The sequence below is a fragment of the Syngnathoides biaculeatus genome, chromosome 9 (genome assembly GCF_019802595.1).
Source record: "Syngnathoides biaculeatus isolate LvHL_M chromosome 9, ASM1980259v1, whole genome shotgun sequence".
In the NCBI taxonomy this organism is placed as follows: Eukaryota; Metazoa; Chordata; class Actinopteri; order Syngnathiformes; family Syngnathidae; genus Syngnathoides; species Syngnathoides biaculeatus.
Window position 1 is genome coordinate 28,756,739 of NC_084648.1, and position 10,671 is coordinate 28,767,409.

The window sequence follows — 10,671 nt, forward strand, 5'->3', positions numbered from 1 at the left end:
AGTAATAGCAACTGTTCCCAGCCTTTTTGATGAATCCATTTAGATTGACTTAAATCACTATGAATAGAATAGTGTTATTACCATTGGGATGATTACAAGTCAACAGTATTCAAAAATGGTGTAAAATTGCATTCGTTAACAAAGTTCTTACCAAACTAATCTCAGACGGCCAAGTACCACAGTCTGGCTCTTGTTGGACATTGGTTATATTTCACTAGGGCCCGGCCCGGACCATGAAGAGGATATCAACACTTGTTTTCCCAAAGCAGCCCAAAAAAATCTGTTGGTGTATTACATGTTGAATGAATTGTAAATAGCAAGTGTGTGACCGGGACCTCTACCTTTCTCTGTGGCACAGGCTTGCATTATACTGCCTTGGCCTTCATGGTCTGTGCATCAGGTTTGTGCAAAAAGAAGTGATCAATAAATAAAACTATGGTACAAACATATTGTGACTGAATGGTTTTCACCAGATCATCAGTATGCATTGCCTTTTAGTACGCCATACTGCATTGCCAAAGCTCTGAAACGTATGCTACTCTCCCTACTGCAGTACAGTATAAGACAATCTACGTAATCCTGAAGTAACTTCACGAACGTAGCACAGCTGGGCTTTTAAACACTGTTCAACAACTTTTATTTTGCTTACCTTCATTAGCAATATTAACAAGATTGGCAAGCACGGTGGAAAACTGGTGACCATGTTTGCCTCAAAGTTCTATGGACCTGGGTTCAAATATGGCTTCACCTGTGTGGGGGTTGCATGTTCCTGCAGTGCCTGAGTGCATTTTCTCCAGGAACTCCGGTTCCCTCCCACATCCCAAAAAAATATCGTACATGGGAGGATAGTAAAACCAAAGCAATTGTATTTAAATAGTGCATTTCATACAAAATGTAACTCAATGTGCTTTACATGATTGAAAGCATTTGAATATCCATCCAGAATCAGTTAGATTTGCCCAAGGAAAGACAGTGCTGCCCTGGTACGACATACAGAACAATGGACAACAAAGCAGTGGTCGCGAGAGTCCTGGAGCCTATCCCGGCTTTCAGTGGGGAGGAGGCGGGGTACACCATGAACTGGTTGTCAGCCAATCGCAGGGCACATAGAGACATACAGCCGGACCCACAAACTCACCTTGGTGCAATTTAGAGTGTCCAATTAATGTTGCATGTTTTTGGGATGTGGGCGGAAAGTGGAATACCAAGAGAAAACCCATGCAGGCACAGGGAAAAAAAGCAAACTCCACACAGGGAGGGCTGGAATGGAACCCAGGTCCTCAGAACTGTGAGAGCAACGCTTCCAAGCTGCACCAGCGTTTCACTTTTCTTTCACCTATTCAGGACCTAAACCATTTAGTGGTTCATAGACCAGTAGCACAACTTTAAAATCTATTGTAAAGTTGACTGGACGCCACTGTAAGGACTTTAGAAATGGAGTTGCTCTGACCTCACTTCAGGTCAGAACACCAGCTGCAGCTGTTTATTGCTCTTTTTGGGGAGTCCATTTAGAAGACCATTAAGTTAGTCAAGTCTACTTGAGATAAAAGCATGGATAAGTTTTTCCTCGTCTTTAACGTCGTTGTAACAACCGTTTAAGGCCGCTCACTTTGGGTTGAGGCAGCCCGCAACCAAGGCCCATTGGATTTCTCAATAATATGCTGCTGTTTTAGATGTCCCATATATTTTGGTTTTGCCTGTAAATTCTGTAAATTCCAGGGTGAACTGCTGGAGGATCCGTTATTCCACAGACCACATCTGTCCTCATAGTAGAGCTAAGTGGCTGTCTGTTAGCGCACTTCTGCTCACAATTTTGACTGTCTGCGACTGTCCATTAACATTCACATAGACTTCAATACGGTGGATTTTCGATTCCAGAATTTACATCCTCCGTAGTAGTCCGCAGTAATCCTCAGTAGACGACTGGTCTTGTTGCAAACACCAGGCTTGCGCTAATTAGCAGGCCATGCTCACATAATGATCAGAGGGTATCCGAAAATATTGGAATGTGGAAACAACTGATTATCCACAAAAAGAAAATGCAGTCTGTTACGTGTGAATTTAGACTAAAATCCCTTTGCTCAAACCAGAAAAATATGACAAAGGAGTTGTAGTTTTATTGCGTTTAAGAGGCCCCGTAGCTCAGTGGTTTGAGCACTGGTTTGGTAAACTAGGGGTTGTGGGTTCGTATCCCACTGGGGCCTCCACTCCCTGAGAATGGTTGCGTCAGGAAGGGCATCCGGCATAAAAATTGTGCCAAACATATATATGCGTTCATTTGAGATGACACGCTGTGGCGACGCCGAAAGAAACACACAGTTGTATTGCGTTTAAGATAATTTAATCACACACACAACAAAAAAACAACTAACACAAAATAGAAGTTCAAAAACCGAGTAGTCGAACCAAGCTATGAATAGTTACCAATCTTTCCACCAGTCTTTCTAGCGAATATTCCAAGTCAACAACTGTTCCAGAAAGGTCCAAGGATGAAAGGCAGAATGCAGTGTGGCGAGTAGTTCTGTACTTGTCCAAAGAGCGATGGTAAGAAGCTCCGTTGACGGTCCTTCTCCTGATTATATAGGCACTCCTTGGAACATTCTAGAATTCCGCATCACAAAAGATCGGCATTATAATAACATATAAGTATGAAAGGAAAATAAAGAATAAAAATACATACACACATAACAAGTTCCACAGGTTTAAAAATTTCTAGGAGTCGCTGCTTTTAATTTTTTTAGAAGAAAAACAAGCTTATCAGATAGAAAAAATGTCAACAAAGGAAAAGCAAGGATAGCACGGAAAAAAGTGTCTGCACCGTATGAGAGCGAGAGTCAAAACCCTAAAATGGCCATCAGTGTGAATGTGAGTGAAAATGGTTGTTTATATTATGTGGATGCGATGAGCTGGCGCCTAGTTCACGGTGTATTCTGCCTCTCGCCAAGAGTCAGCTGGGATAGGCTCAAGTACCCCCACAACTCTAGTGAGGATAAGTGGTTCAGGAGATACTGTACATGAAAGAATGCATGTAACAGAGTATGCTAAATCCAGGACCTTTAATTGCAAAATGACAGTGTAAAAAAAATTACACAAAGTTGCTCCAAGTACTCTATTTTTCTGACTGTGAAGCGCCCTTAAAATCTTTTCTCAAAAATCGACAGTCCACCCTGTAATCTGGTGTGCTTTATGTATTAATTCTGGTTGTGCTTACTGACCTCAAATAGATTTTGTATGGTGCACGGCAGTCAAAAATCTGTCAAAATGTTTCGAGTACGACTTTAGGCAAACTACAAGGCAGCACTGCTTGATGGATTGTCAGAGCATTACGGCTACCGTAGTCCAGAGCGCAGAGTGCTTCAACAGAATATGGTGTGTATAAGTGCAATGATGTTGCTATGATGACTTTATTTCATTTTTTTTTTCTTTTACCACTATCCCACCAATGAATCCGTTGGTGTTTTGGGGTGTTTTGTTCCATGTAAAACACATATCGATACTGTGCAGAAACCTGTGTAAGTTTTATCTTTTGCATAATTTAGTCAAACTGTTGCAAGGAATCCAAAAAGAAAATCTTTTCAGATCAGCAAGTTAAAAACTTAGCCACGGAAAAAAGAAGAGAGCTTGGCATTTTGATCACAAATGTAGCTTTGGCGAGTCTGTGGGGGTTCCGGGGTGTGAAGCATTTTGAGTTCTTTCTATGTACTGTATACTCCCACTAAGGCTCCTGCAGTGTAACATTGTGGAGCCATCTGAGCCCGAATGCACCAGCTCTGCCACGCAAAGTTGTTTCACAGCAGCAAACTAGTTTTCCTTGCAGGCAGCTTCGCTATGTGTGGCCAGCTCATTTTGGGAGTAGTCTGAAGTCACAGCATGTCTCTTTGTCATAGCTTGCTGGGGTGAAGGCTGTGATATGCTGTAAATTGGATTTAAGGGTGACGTGGCTTAATACAACAGCTGTACACATTCATGGTTTATTTTACATATGTGTACGTTCACATTGAGCCAGCAAGCATTATATAAAGTAATGTGTGCAATTTAGAATTGAATTTGCATTGCAATAATTGTGGCCTTATGCCCCCCGCAGTCTTAACCGATATTATGCTTCCCACCATTAGACACTCTTATGCCCTCAGAGGCTAAACATTTATACATGCAGAAGAGTAGCACATCCATAAAAGATGTTTGCTGCAAACCACTGGTGATGTGCCCAGTTGGCCCCACCCTGTCATGTCAGGACAACACTCACTTCCTTCTCCTGGTAATGCTAAGTGCGTACTGTTGAAATGTGTTTATATTGAAACGGACAAGAGGACACATAATCCCTTTCCGCCAAAGGGGCCAGCATGTGCCTACTGAGGTTTAAAGTCATGATCCTTCAACGGCCTGCAAGACACACAGGACATATAATAGCTTAATGAATGTGTTTCGCATATTGTAGGAATACTGTAAAGGGTAGGTATTCACTTCTGGGACAGTCCCAAGACACTTTACCTGTGGGGATTTGATGTAATTTTTCCATTAACACTGTTGTTGTACTTATGCGTAGTATAAGTCATCGTGTACAAAGAAATAGAAAAACTTCTTTATGATGGATGCTTTATTCTTCTGTGAGCAGAACCAGATATACAGTAGATGCTACTCCTATAACACTGCATGGATAATGCAGTGAATCACTCCACACACCCCATAAGCATGCTTGCTTTATTACTGAGAACACTGATTGGATCGCAGTGTTGATAGGTCATCCATAAAATTGAACTCTCCAGTGTCTGGGCAATTTATTTCAAATAGACCAAAATTAAAGTCATTTTGGGATGCTGTGTTCTGTGAAGAAAACGGGAACGCATTCTAATCCCCGAGGACGTTGACTCAGAGAGTGTATTGCCACAACACTCCCTCGGCTGGATTTGCCACTATGTTAAGCTCTCGAGGCCCGCTCCTTGTTGTTATCATTGAAGTCGGGGAAGGGATTTGAGGATAAGTGAATTCTAGACAGTGTAGAAGGAGGGTGCGAAGGAGGGTTCCACCCAGTTTCTTGCTACTCTCCCCCAACCTCCAATTTGGTTCACATTTACCTTGGGACTCAATTTTGCTGTAAGCTCTTCGCTTTTGTCCTCCTTCCTCTTTTGTCACAGTCATTTCAAAGTGAGTTAAAGTACCAAATAATTCCCTCACTCACTCCCAAACTAGATCCCTAAATTCAAAAGATATTATTTAATCCAAATTTCACTTTTTCACAGATTTACAGGTAGCACTATCAAATGTTTATTTGTGGTTCCTTACAAGCTTTAGTTGACAGTTAAAAGATAAAAAACCTTCACAGCTGATATTCTCAACAGACCACTGCCATTATATAACACCAGCAGCACTCTTCGGTGTAAAATTGTCAAGTAAATAAAGGCTCCAAAAGCTGATTTACTGGAATCAGTTCATTAAAATAATTTGGTCAAAAGAGTCATCCACCAAATCATTCTTTGTTTCAGCATTCAGTTCATGATTTAGCCTTAAGGGTCATAATTAGGCCAGTGTGTTGCCTTTTTTCTTTCATACTATGCTGGGAGCTTTCAAATAAAGAGTTAGCAACTACAGCGGCTGAAATAAGTATCCAACACATCACCATTTTCCTCAACTATATTGACATGAGCTTTTCCCCAGAGGTTGGGGACAACTCAGTAATCCAGTAATACAAAGGAAGGAAAACAAATAATGTAAAAATTAAGTTGTGTGTCATAATATGAAAGGACACAGGGAAAACGTATTGAACACACCAACCAGTATTTATTTAATACTTTGTCCAAAAAGGATTGTTTGCAATGACAGATTCAAGACGTTTCCTGTATGGAGAAACTAGTTGCATCAATTGCTCTGGTGTGATTTGTTTTTACTCATTCATCCACACATGCAGTCTTCAAATCCTGAAGGTTTTGTTGGCTTCTTTTATGTTTCTTGAGTTACAGTTCTTTTCACAGTTTTTTTTTTTTTTTTTTTTACTTCAAATCAGGTGATCAGGTCATTCCAGCAGCTTTTATTGTTTTTCTATGAAACCAATTGAAAATTTCTTTGGTAGGATGTTTGGGATCATAATCCTGCTAAAATGTCAACCCTCGTTTCATTTTCATCATCCTCATTAACGGTAGCAGATTTTTGTCAAGAATGTCACTGTAAATTTGCCCATTCATCCTTCCTTCAATAATATAGTTTTCCAGTAGCATTTGCTGAAAAGCAGACCCATACCTTCATTTTCCCACCTCTAAACGTCACTGTCAGTATCGTGTTTTAGGGTGATTTGCAGTCCCATTTCTCCTCCAAATGTGCACTATAGTATCCAAACAGGCAACTCTCCCAGGACTTAACTGGATTGTCCAGATTTTTTTCAAGATGTGGTCTTTAGCTCTTGGACAACTCTTCTGATTATTCTGTCAGAAATCATCCAGGGAGCACCTAGTTGAGGCAGATTTAGGTGTTGTGATTGTCTTTCCACTTACGTAAATATTATGGTCCCAACTGTGCACAGTGGAACATTCAGCAGCTTAGAAATGCACCTATAACCATTTTGTTGGCCATCAATTTGGACTTAACCATCTGATATTCATCTGCAGTGACAAGGGGGTGGATTGCTGTTGATTATTGGCATTTTTTATGTGTATTCTCTTGACTTTCCATGCCTTTTTGGACCTCCCTTTCATCATTATTTCAATACGTTGTCCCTACGTTATTTCACATTTCACATTGTGTTGAGTTTACTTTATATGTATGGATTACTTGGATTGTTCCCAACATCTGATGAAATTTTCCGGTCAATAGCACCTTTGGAAGTACAGTATATTTAGCTGGATAAATTGTGACATGTTAAATACTTATTTCACCTGCTGTAGCGCTAAACATCTGTCGTGCGACAGTGGATCCTGTTCATTCTTCTTCCATGCATCTGTTGCGGTCACCCTCCACCTCTATCATTGGCTTGTTTCCTAGTTTGCGGCGTTGATCATGACACTGCAGTATAAACCATGCAGCTCTTTAAGCTCTGGTCCAGGAGCCATTCCTACTTCAGAGATCATTGTTTAGGTGGAAGTCTCTAGAGTCCTTCAGTGTCCTCGCTGCATCCACCCTGGCTCCCGGCAGGGTCTTGCTTGTATTATGACCGTGGTGGATGACATCCGGTCTTTGCGGTTGACTGTGGCTTGAACACCGGCTTCCGCACTTCACATCTACCTGCCTCTCAGTGATGTTTATTGTTATTTGGTTTCAGTTAAGTGCCCAAGTGTCCTGTAAAACCATTAATCCATGTATATCCATCCATCCATCCATCCAACCCATAGAGCACAGAAGGGATATATGCTGTATGTGTACATATATAGTCTTGCACAAAAATATTGGTAGCCCCTGGTTACCAATATTTTTGAACAGGACTGTGTTGTTTATTTTATCTATCCATCCATTTTCCTAGACGCTTATCACTCTCTCTCTCTCTCTCTCTCTCTCTCTCTCTCTCTCTCGCTATATATATAGCGAAGAAAATAAGTATTTGAACACCCTGCTATATTGCAAGTTCTCCCACTTAGAAATCATGGAGCGGTCTGAAATTTTCATCATAAGTGCATGTCCACTGTGAGAGGGATAATCTAAAAAGAAAAATCCATAAATCACAATGTATGATTTTTTTTAACGATTTGTGTGATACAGCTCCAAGTACGTATTTGAACACCTGTCTATCAGCTAGAATTCTGACCCTCAAAGACCTGTTAGTCCGCCTCTTAAAGTCCACCTCCGCTATATTATCCTGAATCAGATGCACCTGTGTGAGGTCGTTAGCTGCATAAAGAAACCTGTCCACCCCATACAATCAGTAAGACTCAAACGTGTAACATGGCCAAGACCAAAGAGCTGTCCAAAGACACCAGAGACAAAACTGTACAACTCTAAACGACTGGAAAAGGCTTCGGAGAAATTGCCAAGTAGCTTGGTGAAAAAAGGTCCACTGTTGAAGCAATCATTAGAAAATGGAAGAAACTAAACATGACGGCCAATCTCAATCGGAGTGGAGCCCCATGCAAGATATCATCTCTTGGGGTATCAATGAACCTTAGAAAGATGAGGACTCAGCCCAGGACTACACGACAAGACTTGGTCAATGACCTGAAAAGAACTGGGACCACCGTTTCCAAGGTGACTGTTGGTAATACACTACGATGTCATGGTTTGAAATCATACATGGCACAGAAGGTTCCCCTGCTTAATCCAGCACATGTCAAAGCCCGTCTTAACTTTGCCAATGACCATTTGGATGATACAGAAGAGTCATGGGAGAAAGTTTTGTGGTCAGATAAGACCAAAATGGAACGTTTTTGGTCATAATTCCACGCACCGTGTTTGGAGGAAGACGAATGATCAGTTCCATCTCAAGAACACCATCCCTACTGTGAAGCATGGGGGTGCCAGCATCATGCTTTAGGGTTTTTTTCTGCACATGGGACAGGACAGGATTTATTTTAAAACTTTATTTTTCAATCTGTGTTCAGCCAGCATGCTCAAAGATGAGCTCAACTGAAGTTAGACACCAACAAAGCAGTCATAGTCACTCAAAAAGATTTGTTTGAATGAATCATTCGCAAACGACATATCATAATCACACAAAATAATAGGTCTTCTTTATTTCAAAGCACACCAGAAATTAATGATGCACCGAAAGTTCAGCCATTTAAATTTTTGGGCCAAAAATGGCCTAAAAGTGCATTTTTAGTTTCTAACCAAAACATTTTTGCTCCCAAATTCAAATACATGATAAAATAAGATGACAATAAATATATTAGCTGTCGTTAGGTAATGGATTAGGCTTTCCTAACTATTTGATTGAATTGATTTGTCAGTCATTGTACGACACACAACCTGAAGTCATAATTTGATAATGACATAGGGCAGCATAAACAAACCATGAAGGTCAAATAATAGTGAAAGTTAAATTAGGCCTGCATTCAACAAACTACTTGTAAAGTAAACACACATTGACAACAAAGGTTAACATCTTTATTGCTGCAATAATTCAGATCTGCATGCTGCAGTTAATTATGGGAATGCCGTGGCTACCATCATCCTGGTAGCAATTCGGTAAAAAAAACTGGAGCACTCTAGCACCCCCCACTCCATCCTACATACACACACACACCACATACCATATATAAATTGTGGCTCATTCTAATTCCTTTCTTTCCAAGGCTACGAAGACACGGCTGTCTCATTAGGACCTCATTGGATTATTTACCAAGAGCAGATGAATCACAAATGAATACAAAATAAAGTGGCATGTAGCATCTGAACATATCCCTCAGAATATATTTATTCACTTAGCAGCTGAAGTGCTTGTGCTTTTGTGTTCGCTCCGCAAATGGGGCAGGAAGATAAGGAGGTCATCTGCTAATCACAGATGAAATAGAAAGTGCTTCACCGTGTTTTGTTTACATGATCATTAACTGCTCGCCAGCATTGTTGTGTTCGCCATTTCACAAATAGTTTCACAGTCAGCCGTCACTGTCTGAGCGACCAGTTCAGGTTGGGTGGGTTTGGTCGATGTGCCATTCTCAAGAATCTTTTTTTTTTTTTTTTAAAGTTTATTTACAGGTCGCATTATTTCCACTCAATGTTTCTTCTTCGTGTCTTCGTCTTCTTGATTTATGACTCACTGGACACATTTAGTGAATTGGTGCTATCTAAGGGCTAAGTGATGAACACCAACAACAGAGCCAATCTATAGAGTGACACGAGAAATCTTTTCTTGGAAAGAAACAGCTCCATGTCTCAATATTGTCTTTAAATGAATGCATGTAGCTTCAACATTTGGCTGCAAATGTGTCCACCTTTACAATGTTAATGCAATAAATATGATCAAATGTTGGAGCTATGATTTTTTTAACAGTGTAATTGTAGATGTAATGATTGTGATTACCTTGTGTAATCAAATACAATGCAGATGCAATCCCATGTTTTTGACATAATTTCAATAACATGGAAATTCAAACAAGGGGGCATGGTTACGCAACTTGTTAGAGCGTTGGTCACACAGTACTGATGACCGTGGTTCGAATCCTGGCCCCGCCTGTGCGGAGTTTGCATGTCCCCCCCATGCTTGTGTTGGTTTTCTCTGGGCACTCTGTTTTCCTTCCTCACCCAAAAATATGCATTAATTGGAGAACCCTCCCATAGGTGTGATTGTGAGTGCCCTGCGATTGGCTGGGAACCAATTCAGGGTCTATCTTCCCTCCTGCCCGATGATAGCTGTGATAGGTTCCAGCAGTTCCGCAACCCTCGTGAGGATAAGCGGCAAAGAAAATGGATGGAAATTCAAACAACCTGTTTCTGAAGAAATTCCTACAGGGTGGCTGCAGTTTCGGTTTTCTGACTACAGTTTCTTAGTTTTGTTTTTTGGTTTCGGCCAACAATTTTCAATTTGCTGCATCGCTACCAAAAATACATGAGTGAGTCACTGAATGGGACACTAAGTGGAAATCTCACACCACAAGCATTAATATTAGCGATTTGAATCACAATCACTCACTACTTTTTAACTACTTCAAATTTTGTGTTGAGTGATCACTGTTTACTGTCAACAATTATGTTTGTTCACACGATTGATGTTTCAATTATATGAATATACAGAGAGAGTGTGAACTTCTAGGT

General features: G+C 40.6%; 1 protein-coding gene across 4 annotated transcripts in view; it reads left to right on the forward strand.

The window, feature by feature from the left end:
* ctnna2 (catenin (cadherin-associated protein), alpha 2) overlaps positions 1 to 10,671 on the forward strand; it is a 385,655-nt gene that overhangs the window by 342,602 nt on the left and 32,382 nt on the right. The gene's annotated exons all lie outside the window — the stretch shown is intronic.